This window comes from Mustela nivalis (assembly GCF_964662115.1).
Source record: "Mustela nivalis genome assembly, chromosome: 18".
NCBI classification, from domain to species: Eukaryota; Metazoa; Chordata; class Mammalia; order Carnivora; family Mustelidae; genus Mustela; species Mustela nivalis.
In genome coordinates this window covers 47541710-47554525 of record NC_139037.1, presented here as the reverse complement: position 1 = coordinate 47554525, position 12816 = coordinate 47541710, and the positions used below count along the sequence as shown (strand labels likewise).

Genomic DNA, 12816 nt, shown 5'->3' with positions numbered 1-12816 from the left:
CTTGCAGCCAGCCAATCAGTCTCGCTTCCTCAATCCCCGGGCACTTCCGCATACGTGACTCCTTGCATCTATTTCATGGCTCTCCACAGCTCCCCCCTTTTTATTTATATATGATGGCGGGGATCCTGGCCCACTGAATGGTCTGGATGCCAAAACACTCTTCAATCAGTATTTCTCACTGAAACTCATGATTATACTTTTACACCAAAGTTTCCTACTATTAAAAATGAGACTTTCCACAGATACAATTATACATACCAGAATCCCAAGCTAAGCAACCTCTCTTCACCTTTTGAGGCTTGGTTGCTTTGCAATACCTCACTCCCTACGCTTACCCGTCATCGGGTGCCCCTCCTGGCCGAGGGGTCCCTGTCTTAGGTTGCTATAGGGTGGGGTCGGTCTTACCCGTCTTTGACTACCGATCCAGCATATTGAGCCATATCTGGGGGGAGGTACCAGCCTCTAGAGCCACCATAGCTTGAACCAAAACTTGTTGCTGCCGTTGCTGCTGTCGCGCAACTCTACAGATGCATCTTAGTAGGAGCACTTGAGCCAGAATCATTAATATAACGAGGGCTCCTATGCCTGCCCAGTTTTTGAGGAGCGAGAGTGATTGTTGTAGCATGACAACCCAATCATGGACAGTGCCAATGGGTACCTTAGTGGCGTTTATGATAACAATTTGGGCTCGCAACTGTTTGGTCAGGTTCTGGAATTCAATGCTCCAGGAACCATTGAGCATGCGACTCAGTTGTTTGGATAAATTTGCGGCGTGAGACAAATTATTATAAGCTACCGGGGTGACACAGAGTCCAGGCAGGTTTTGTATACACCCAACAGTCATCAAAGATGTTAAGGTATCGACCTGCTCTTGTACTAGGTCCACCCTTTGGTTCAGTATAAGAATCCCTGCGTGTAACTGTCCATTCCTCTGATTTTGTGTTGCAAGGGCTTCAGCTACCCTCCTGGTGACATTGTTGAGTGTTGCTGCAGTCTGCACTGACGTTGTTAATGCCACCGCTGCGGCAGTTGCGGCTGCTGCGGAGGCTGCTATGGCAGCGATTATGGCCGCTGTGATCCCGAAGTCCCGTTTGTGGCGAATCAGCACAGGCAAATTGTCTGAGTCTACTTGCACCGGCATCGGGACATACGTCGGAATCCTGGTAAGCACTGCCGAGTCCGCCTGAGAGGCGTTCCAACACTCTGACAAGAAACAAGCCGAAGTTGCTGAGCAGGAGAGACTACGGTTAGAAGTAGAGGCATTAAACAATATGAACAAGAAAGGGGGCCTGACACAGACAGGGGTAGGCGGGAAGGTTTGTGGTTTTGCTGCACTGCAGTTGGTTGTAACGTTAGTCTCAAATGTTGTACCTGGTGCAGTAGAATAAGTACAGTTAGACCACACCGAGCCATTAAGGAAGTGTAAGGCTTCTATACCCGTATATGCTTGCACTGCGTTGCACAGTAACCACCTGTCAAAAGGACGAGCAGGGCTATGTGCGGGGTTTTGATAAGTAAAGTTATAACCTTTGAAGGAACTATTAGAATAGGTGGTGAACTTAGGGCTGAACATGTACCCCGTTCCTACCCAGACCCCGGAGAGACCACTCTGGCAGCCACTCCAGGCCGGGGGCCATCTCTGGCGGGACTGGCACAAAGGTGCTCTCCGAGTCCCTATGGGCACTGTAAAGTCCCATTGGGCCTTCGGAAGTAGTCGAGGCACAAGTCCCGTAATAGTTGTGACATTACCCAGATGCGTCGTGGTAGCATTCACAGGCTCGAATGCTCCCAGCGTTTGGTTGCCCAATCTGATACAGGGCACTTCAGCACTACTATTCCAAAGCAATACAGTGGTAAAACAAAGACTACCCAATAGATGGAGGGTAATATTAGTAAGGGGTTTTTCCTCAGGAGAGAAGGGGACCCATGGCAGTCCTGTTGAAGCGTTATTGGTGATAAAAGGGGGTAAAATATCTGACTCGTTAGTCAGGGGTAGAGGGGACGGCCAAGCCTTCACCAGGGCCCACAGCTGAACTGATTCCGCCTTCGTCGTGGGACTGGGCTGTAGGACGGTCGTCGTCACTATTGTCATTGTCACCAGCATCCTCCATGGGCTCCGTGGCCACCAGCCTGGTGAGTCGCTCTGGTACCCAGAGTGGGGCGGGTGCATTCTGCGGGAAAACACAAAGGGAACCTCGGTGCCACCTAAGCACCGGGTCAGGTCCTTTCCATAAGCCAGTGAGGACATCTTTCCATTTCACCATTAACTGCTGTGTTTTCTGTTGGCCCCAATGACGCTCCGCGGCCGAGGTGCCATCTTTGTCAACCGTGAGAAAATTTAAAATAAAGGTGACCAAATTGGTGAGGTCATTGGGTGTATGGTATTCATCCCCAACTCCCCCCTTTTGTATTTTTTGTAGGGTAGTTTTAAAGGTCAGATGTGCGTGTTCCACGACGCCTTGGCCTTGAGGATTATATGGTATGCCTGTGGTATGCTGAATATTATAGCAGGCTAGAAAGCCGCGAAAGCCTGCAGAAGTATAGGCGGGGGCATTGTCTGTTTTTAGGTGCTTTGGCACTCCCCAGCAGGCAAAGCTGCGTAGGCAGTGGGTCATCATGTTTTTGACATTCTCTCCGCACAAGGGGATCGCACTAACAACCCCTGAGCAAGTGTCTACACTTAAGTGGACATACCTTTGTTGCCCGAAGGAGGGAACGTGTGTAACATCCATCTGCCACAGATGGTTAGGCAGTAGCCCTTTGGGATTTACCCCCAAAGAGGGCATGGGTAAGTGCACCATACAATTGCTACAGGACTTCACGATGTCTCGTGCATCAGCTCTTGAGATGTGAAAGCGTGCCTTTAATGTTAAGGCATTAACATGCCATCTTTTATGGTACTTTCTAGCATCCTCCAGAGCGTTACAAACAGTGAAGTGCGCGGCCGCGTCAGCCATTCGGTTTCCCTCAGCCATAGGCCCCGGAAGGTCTGAATGCGCTCTGAGATGTCCGATATAAAAAGGGGCACCACGGGAGAGTATAATGTCTTGTAATTCAGCCAGTAGGGAGGAAATTTCTGATTGGCTGGCTGAGATAATAGCAGTTTCAATAGATCTAGTAGCTGCAACTGCATATTTACTGTCTGAAATAACGTTGATAGGCTGATTTTGAAATCTTTGTAGAACACACATAATTACCAACAATTCGGTTCTTTGGGCTGAGGTCGATGGCACAACAACCGGAATTACTTTTCCTTTCACCACGTAGGCGCCAGTTCCAAATTTACTACCATCTGTAAACACTGTGAGGGCCCCGACCAGTGGCTCCAATCGGCAGGATTTAGGCCAAATGAGAGGTGTATTTTTGTAGAATTCAATTAGGGGGTGTGAGGGGTAATGATTATCAAATGTAACAGGGTAGGCGACCGTCAAAATGGCCCAATCATCATTTTCATGTGTCAGAATGTTCACTTGGGTTCTGTCATAAGGGATTATACATGCATCGGGCAGTCTCCCGAGGACTTGTATGCTAGCTTTGAGTGTTTTGTTTGCCACCATAGCTACAGCTGTAGCATACGGGGTGATGACGCGGCTGAGATTATGGGGCAGGTAGATCCATAGCAGGGGTCCTCCTTGCCATAAGGCTCCTGTGGGTGACCCAGGGGATGGGATAACTATGGCATTTACAGGTTTTTCTGGATCACATCTATCTGCTGCTGTCAGGGCTAATCTGTTTTCGACCAATTGTAATGCTTTGATGGCAGCCGGGGTAAGTGTTCTTGGGGAATCCAGCCTAAGATCTCCAGGCAGAATTTCAAATAAGGGTTTCAATTCTGATGTAGTAATTTTTATATATGGCCGGATCCAGTTAATATCCCCCAGAAGTTTTTGAAAATCATTCAATGTGTGCAGACAATCCCTGTGGATTTGTACCAATTGAGGTCTTACTATCGTGCCAGAGAGTTGCATACCAAGGTATTTTTGTAGGTTTCCTGCCTGAATCTTTTCAGGGGATACAGTTAACCCCCACTCTGCCAATTGCCTTTGTAGGAAGACTAGAGCCGGGGGTAGGGACCCCTCATCTGGCCCGCAGATTAAGATGTCATCCATGTAATGATAACAAACTAGGCTTGGGAATGCTTCTCTAAAGGGCTCCAATGCTCGACTCACATACAACTGACATAAGGTGGGGCTATTAGCCATTCCTTGAGGGAGTACTTTCCATTCATACCTAAGGTCTGGTTCAGCATGATTAATTGATGGCAGAGTAAAGGCAAAGCGCTCCGTGTCTGCAGGGTGTAATGGAATGGAGAAGAAGCAATCTTTAATGTCAATTACAATGGAGGGCCAATTTTTGGGCAGCGCCGTCACGACTGGAAGCCCCAGCTGAATGGGCCTCATGACTTGCATTTGATCATTGATCTGTCGCAGGTCATGTAGCAGCCGCCACTTGCCTGATTTCTTTTTTAACACAAATATGGGGGTATTCCACGGGGACGTGGATTCCTGAATATGTCCCGCTCTGAGTTGTTCTTGGACTAGTTATTTTGCCGCTTGTAATTTGTTTTTTGTTAAAGGCCACTGAGGCACCCATCGCGGCTCGTTTTGTTTCCAAGTTATTCTAATTGCTTCAGTGGCCGCTATGAATAACCCTGACCCCCCATAGAAGGCGGATTGGGATCTCCCTGGCCTTTAGCCCCCAGGCCCTGGCCAGGTTTATATCCCATGTTTTTCATCATGTCTTGGGAGGCCTCACTATAAAGTTTTTCAGTAGTAATTTTGACATCCATTTGCTCCAGTACATCACGTCCCCACAGCGAAACTGGGGTGGCGCAAACGTACAGTTGGAAAATGCCTTTGTGTCCCTCTTCATCCTCCCAATCTAGGGACGCGGCACTAATATCTGGGCTGGTAGCCACCCCTAACCCACGGAGGGTTTGATTAGCCTTGACTAAGGCCCAGGACTTCGGCCAATCTAGACAATTGACGATACTCTTGTCTGCTCCTGTATCCAGGAGCCCCCAAAACTGTCTCCCTCTGATTTTCAGTTTAATCATGGGCCTCTCTTTCATGTTCATGGTAAGGCATGCGAGGGAAGGTCCCGTGGATCCGAGGCCACCCCTCCTCGCCCGGCCTGTGGACGGATATTTTTCATGATGGCTAGGCAATATTAGGAGCTGTGCAATCCTATCTCCTGGATTTATAATGTTAATACCTTTTGGAGATGAAATCAGAATCTTGACCTCCCCTTCGAAATCAGGGTCAATTACTCCCGGGTGAACCTGGAGCCCCCGCATTGTGGAGGAGCTCCTACCAAGGAGGAGCCCCACCGATCCCTTTGGAGGGCCCCCATGCAAGTCCGATGGCACAGCTTGCACCCCCATATCGGGCGTTAGGACCATTCGGGCGGTGGCACAGACATCAAGTCCGGCGGCGCCTGCTGTGGCTCTCCTGGGTCCCGCGTGGGTTGGCCCTCCTGATTGGAAGGTGGGAAAATCCATCTCGGCTTGGTGGGTAGGGACATCGCCACCCCATACATTTGGTTCGGGCCCCGGGGGGTAGGGCCCTGCTTCCCGTTTTTTGAATTCCCCCAATTATTAGGTGGCAACGGGTTCCCCTCAATGTCGGCTACAGACCGACATTCATGCGCCCAATGATTTCCCTTTCTGCACCGCGGGCAGAGTTGAGGCTTGGAGCCCCCTGGCGGCTTGATCGAGGGTGATTTCCCAATCTGGGTTCCACGTTGCGGGCAGTCCCTCTTTATGTGACCTTCTTGGCCACACTGAAAGCACCCTTTGGTGTGGGCTCCTCCCTGGCTCTGCATAGCTTGTGCAAAAGCTGCCGCCATGACCTGTCCTTGGATCATGGGTCCCGTTATATCCCTGCAAACTTTGATGTAAGCTGATAGGTCCTTTGACCTCCAGGGCCTGATGGCCTCTCTGCACCACTTATTGGCATTTTCAAAAGCCAATTGTTTGATTAGCGGCATCGCTGAATCGGCATCCCCAAACATTCTGCCAGCGGTCTGCATTAATCTATCTACAAAATCAGCATAGGGCTCATTGGGCCCCTGCAATATCTTGGATAGTTGCCCTTGCAGGTCTCCCGCCCCCCTCAGAGTTTTCCAAGCCCTGGTGGCCGCCTTGGCTACCTGCTGATATACCGCAGGGGGATAAGTACTCTGCACTTGGGCCCCGAGGTATGGACCCGTGCCCGTTAGCATGTCCAAATTCCATTGTGGGTTGCCTGCGGCTGCATTTCTCCGTGCTGTATTCTGACAATTGTCCTGATTTTGGATTTTCCATTCCAGATATTGCCCTCCACTTAAAACCGCTCTGGCCAGGTTGGCCCAATCCTCAGGAGTGAGGGAGAGCGCTCCCAGTGACTCCACAAGGGAGACAGTAAAGGCTGCCTGGGGTCCATAGGCGCTAACTGCCTCCTTAAGTTGCTTTACCAACTTAAAATCTAACGGCTGATGATACCTCTGCTGGTTCTGATCTTCCAATACGGGAAAAAAGCCTTTTCCCGGGCCAAGAACCTCTCTCCAATTTTGTGCCGTGCAGTCTGAGCAATGGCACGTTTTGGCGCAGCTTGGCCTGTAAGGCGGGGGCCACTCATAGGGTGGCGCCATAGGGCTAGAATGCGGAAGCGGCATAGCTTCCGCTTTTAATTTTGACTGCGCCACAGCTGCAGTTTCCGCTTCTAATTTTGACTGCGCCACAGCTGCAGCTTCCGCTTTTAATTTCAGCTGCGCCATAACTTCTCCTTGCATTCTTAATTCCTCTAATGCCTTCTGCAACTCCACCTCCTTACTCTCGAATTGCTGTCTTATGGCCTCCAAATCCTGTAATGCCTGGAGACTGGGAGATTTCTCCTTCTTATCTGCCTCTCTCTCCCCTATTTCCTGCAACTCGCTATCTGAGAGTCCTTCCGAACTTTCACTTTCAGAGTCGGAGTCTTGGGAAGACCCTTTATGAGACTCCTCCTTTACCTGCTCCAGAACCTCCCCTCCCTGTTGCACTGCTTGCTTTAAGGGCTCTCGAGTAGATTGTAAACACACTCTCACCAAGGACCACACGGCAAGGGTTCCCGAGGTTACAGATGGGCATTGTTTCAAATCCTCCCCCAGGTGCTCCCACTGTGGCACATTCAGGAGCCCCTCCTCTATAAACCAGGGGGCAACTTCTCCTACTTCTCTCAAGAAAGAGTGGGCTGTTTTCGTCTTTAAGGGGGTGCCATTTGCCTTGAGGATATCCTTTAGAGGGCCCTCCATCCTGCACCTAGCAATCTCGTTTCCCATCCTGGGAAAACTTTCTCTCTATCGTCCCTGAAGAGCCTTATAAGCAACCTTACCTCCGATCGTCTTCAGGGAACCTCCCTGTCAATAGACAGTTATTGGTGCACTCCTTACCTTATCGTTGCTCTACCTCGATCACCTCTTTGCGACGCGGGTGAAGTCCCGGGTTTCGGCACCACTTGTCGCTCTCGCCAGCAAGAAGACCCGGAGACGTGATGGGTGGCAAGCTTCTTTATTAGTTCTCCCTCCGTCCCCACAGTCTCTCCGCTTTATATCCTTTACCTCGGCCAATCACCGATCTAGTCCGCGCCCCTCTCCCTGATCACGCTGTGAGCACGGACTCACCCATGCTTGCAGCCAGCCAATCAGTCTCGCTTCCTCAATCCCCGGGCACTTCCGCATACGTGACTCCTTGCATCTATTTCATGGCTCTCCACACATGGGGGTGATGTTTGGTTCATGTCTAAGGTAATAGTAAATCATAAAGTTCTAGCAGATAGAAGGTATGATTCTAAGACGCGATGTTGGGCGTAGGCAGTCCTAATGTTTGATTAGTTGTGAAAAATGGAGGGAATATTAATGAGGAGTTAGTAACTGGCAAAGGGTAGGGCCAGGCTTTAAGGATTGCCCACAATTCACAGGTTGCTATTGGCGGGAGGTGGAGTGTTAATTCTCCCCACATCAGTAGTATCAGTGGCATCTTCTTTAGCGCCATCTTCAGGGTCTGGGGCTTGTCGGGTTAACCGCTCAGGAATCCAAATCCTTGTCCTGTGGAAAAACACAAACAGACTGTCCTGTAAGAATATCCTTCCAAAGGATTAAAGGCTTGGGGGAGGAGTTGGTATGTGCTGAATGTCTCTCAGCTGCTGCATGTCCATTTTTATCAAGTGTTAAAAAATTTAAAATAAATACAATCGTCTTTAGGGGACCGAAACGTGTCCCCTATTCCCCCTTTTTGTTTTAAAAGAGCTTGTTTGAGGGTCAAGTGGGTGCGTTCTACTAGTGGGTTGTAGGGAATACTGTGATTTAAAGTAATACCTAGTTGGGCAAGGAAACTGCGGAATGATTGTGAAGTATATGCAGGGCCTACGCCAAGTGGCGAAGGCTTGAAGACAGTGGGAAATAACGTCTTTGGTTTTTTCTCCTGTATGGATAGAGGCAAAAATGACCCCCGAGCAGGTATCTACCGAGACATGTACATATTTGAGTTTGCCGAATTCAGGGATGTGAGTTACATCCATTTGCTATATATGGTTGGGCAGTAAACAGCGTGGATTTACTCCTAGGGAGTAATGGAAGATGACGGAAGCAGTGTCACACAGTTTTTACAGGATACAACTATGTCTCGGGCTTGAGCTTTTGTTATATTAAATTTTAATCTGAGTGTGAGTGCATTTATGTGAAAGTTTGTGAAAGTGTTTTGCTTGTTGTAAAGACAAACTATTGTAAAGATAAACTGTTCTTTTGTTAGTAGATCCGCGGTGCGGTTATCTTCTGCTAGAGGACCAGGTAGAGTTGTATGTGCTCTGATATGACCTATAAAAAGGGGGGCTTTTCTGTCCCATATTATTGTTTGGAGGTTTTTTAAGGCTTTGGTAATAGAGGATTTGGTACTATATGACCTACATTTTCAAGAATGGAAATGGCTTGAACAACATATTTGCTATCTGACAAAAGGTTGAAGGGTTCATGATGAAATAGTTGAAAGGCTTTTGTAACGGTAAGTAGCTCTGTGACCTGTGGGGAAGAGCTCTGAAACAGGAAGGTCCAATTTTTTTCCTTTGTGACTATAGCAACCACCCCATGTTTGGATCCATCAGTGAAAACCAATTTAGCACCATCGAGTGGTTTGTGGCGAGTTGCCCTAGGGTAAATGAGTGGATGGGTTAAGCTAAATTGAAGCCATGGGCTTGTAGGATAATGATTGTTGCTCTCGCCAGCAAGAACGACCAGGAGACCAGGAGTGACAAGCTTATCAGTCGCTTTATTATTATCCCTTCACCCCGATATCTTTTCCTTTTATATCCCCCTTTCCTCCAATCAGCAAGCTGTGCACGTGAAAGGAAGCCTGATCAGCGCTTAGCACAACAGAGAGCACGCAGTGTCCACGGTCTTCCTGTTTTGGGCATAGCCAATCATTCTTTTGGTGGTGCGCAGATCCTCTGCCTGGCCGCAGGTGCAAGCGCCATGTTGCATGTTATGTACATAGCTGCCCCCGACAATGATTGTAGAACTTTGCTGTGACAATGGTCATGGTTATAGCCCAATCGTCATCACATGCTCCTAAGCAGGTTAATTGGTCTTGTGTGTAGGGAGTGACGATGATGTCAGGTTGTCTGCCAAATGCTGTGACACTGAGTTTTACACCCTTCAGTATAATTTTTGCAGTGGCGTTTGGATACCATGGCAGAATTTTTCCTGGGGAGTAGGCTAGGTTGACCCATTCTTTCAGCCAATCAACCTCATTAACGATGGCTGCGATCGGCTCCAGTATCCAATAGGCCCATGAATTTTTTATTTTTGATCCATAAAGAGTAGAAGGATCTATCGTAATGCCACGCAGGGAGGACAATGATATTTAACTACTCCTTTGTAATCAGCATCTATAACCCCCGGATGAACAGTTAATCCTGTTAATGCAGCTTCGCCCTAACAAGAGGCCCACAGTGTCTTGAGGCAATGGGCCTTTGAAATCCGATTCTACTATTTGGGTACCCATCTCAGGAGTTAATACCAGTCTGGTGGTGGCACAGAGGTCCAATCTGGCGCTCCCTCTTGTGGCCCGCCTGGGCTCGTGGGCGGATAATGCGAGGGTGCCACTTGTTGGAGCACCCCATATATTTGAGAGCCCTGGGGTGAAGGGCCCCGCTTCCCATTTTTTGAGTCTTTGGGTGGTAGAGGATTGCCTTGTATCTCTCACTGATCGACACTCGTTGGCCCAATGAGCACCTTTGCCACACCTAGGGCACAAGCCAGGTTGTTTTGTTACTTGGTTTGGGCCCTTGTTTCCAGGGCACTTCCGCTTGAAATGCCCTTGGGCTCCACATTTATAACAACCCTCTGTGCCTCCCTTATTATTTCTACGTTGGGGTCCTTGAATGCTTTGAAAACCTTGGGTAATGGCTGACGCTAGCACCTGCCCTTGTATAACACTGTCATTAATGTCTCTGCATACTTTGATATATGTACTTAAATCCTTAGCTTTCCATGGTCTGATAGCTTCTTTGCACCATTTATTGGCCTGTTCATAAGCCAGTTGTTTAATTAGAGGCATAGCAGTGTCTGCATCACCAAAGATCCTTCCAGCCGTTTGCATCAACCTTGCAACAAAATCAGCATACGCTTCATTTGATCCTTGTATTACCTTAGATAACTGAGCTTGTAAGTCCCCACTACCCTGAAGTGTTTTCCACGCTTTGGTTGCAGAGGCTGCAATTTGTAAGTATACTGCAGGGTTATACTGTAAGTGCTCATTCCTGCCCACATAGGGTCCCATGCCCACAAGCATGTCTAAATTCCACTGCGGGTTACCAGCTGCAGCGTTGTGCCAAGCAACATCTTGAGACTGTTCTTTCCATGCTGTCTTCCATACCAAGTATTGTCCCCCTGGAAAGTGTGGCCCTTGCTAGATTCCCCCAGTCTTCTGGAATTAAGTTCATTCCTGCTATAGACTCCACTAAGGAGATCGTAAAAGCCGCTTGAGGGCCATACTGCATAACTGCTTCCTTCAATTGCTTGACTAACTTAAAGTCAAGGGGCTGGTGGTATCGGTGATTTGAAAGCTGAAGTGAGACCAGCTTCTTTCCATTTAGTTGTCCAACTCTCAGTAGTAGGTGCATGACAACCACATATATCCCTATTTGTACAAGTGTTATACGGTGGTGGGGCACTAGGGGTTGCTGTGGGCAAAGACTGTAAGGGCTCAGGTTTCTGCCCCACCTTTCGCTCTAACTCCTCCCCTGACATTTCCTCTTCCTCTTCGCTAGAACTGTTTCTTTCTGAAGCACAAGATGACCGTTCCTCTTTAACTTCCTCAAGGGCCTCAGCTCCCTCCTGAATAGCTGACTGACATCTCGGCTTATGTCCCCCAGGCATCCTCTGACCAGAGTCCATATAGCTAATGTTCCGGGGCCGATCCTCTCCTAAATGGTCCCATTGTCGAATATTTAACAAACCCTTGTCCAAAAACGAAGGTGCAACGGTTTCCACTGTAGTTAGAAATGCTCTGGTGGTTTTTTATTTCAGAGGGGGACCGTTGGCTTTGAGAAGGTCCTTTAAAGAACCCTCCAATCTAGATTTTGATAATTCAGAGAACCCATCTGGCCACTTAGGTTAATTTCACAATGGATAAGAAAATCTTGGCTCTATGGCCGCCCCGCTTCTTGTTGCGGTCTTGTACAAGATTCCCACCACTTTGATCGTGGTTCCTTCCCCGTTTACCTGCGGTTTCTCTCCTTGCAAGGTTTACTACTCGTTAATGATTCCCGGGTTTCAGCACCATTTGTCGCCCTCGGCCCGCAAGAACGACAATCAGCCTGGTATTGTGTTAATGCTTCTGTTTATTTCGTCAACTTCCTTAGCTTATATGCGGCAGGGTGACCAATAAGGGGCCAAGCAATGGGGAGAGCCAAAGAGAGTCCTGTTACTATGCTGATTAAATTTGAAACAGCCAATGACTGTGTCCTCCTTTAGGTGGGCTTCACCAGAACGTTTGTTGTTTACTTGCAGCGTATTTTGCTGGCAGTGAGCCAAGCGCCATCTGTAATGGTGGGGACTTTCCCGGCTGGAGGTGGTCCCCGACAGAGCTACCCATGTGTCCCAGTATTTTCATCTTGTAATGTCGGTGGCAAGTACTATTATTGTTTCCTGCTCTTAAGTTGGCTTCTTAAAGGGTAGGTAGGACAGTCTGCATTGAATAACGGACTTTTAAAAAACCTGCTGAAATGACACGATGTTCATCCTTTCCCCTCAACAAGGGGTTGTCTGGTTTGCAGAGTGGGGGCTGTCACAGATAAGCTTACTGCGAACACACAAACCTTTTATAGAATGTGTCTTGTTAGGTTTCGCAGCACAGAAGCTGGCACTCTAAATGCATTGGTCACACCAGGTCTATGCTCATGAAGTTGAAATGGTCACATTTATTTAAGTCTAAAGTGTCGTGTAACACTGTGCTTGAATTACGCATTTCCCCTATCCAGTCGCTCACTTTGCTACCTATAAGCTCTCCGAGTGCTAATGAAGGGGGGAGTGTTGGAACTCAGCTTGTGCAATAAAAATAAACCAAAACCACTGGCTGTTTTCAGTTGTCTTCACAATGTGGCTACCCTTCCTTTTAAGGTTTTCTAGTATTCCCCGAATTCCAGCTGTGGAATGGAAGGTTTGACTTAAAACTCCTTGGATCCATTTCAGAAGAACCCTCTTGGCAGCAAAGTGGTCCACCAGGATTCCCAAAACAATGTGCCTAAAAACAAACAAACAAACAAACAAAAAACCAATAATAAAATGGAAAACGGTACCCCC

The 12816-nt window shown here is 48.3% G+C and overlaps 1 long non-coding RNA gene across 1 annotated transcript; it reads left to right on the top strand.

Moving 5' to 3' along the window:
• The first annotated feature begins 7736 nt into the window (after positions 1–7736).
• On the top strand, positions 7737–12585 carry LOC309852665. The gene is made up of 2 exons (XR_014305327.1): positions 7737–8034; positions 8310–12585. It is a non-coding gene; the product is annotated as an uncharacterized lncRNA (long non-coding RNA).
• Positions 12586–12816: the final 231 nt, after the last annotated feature.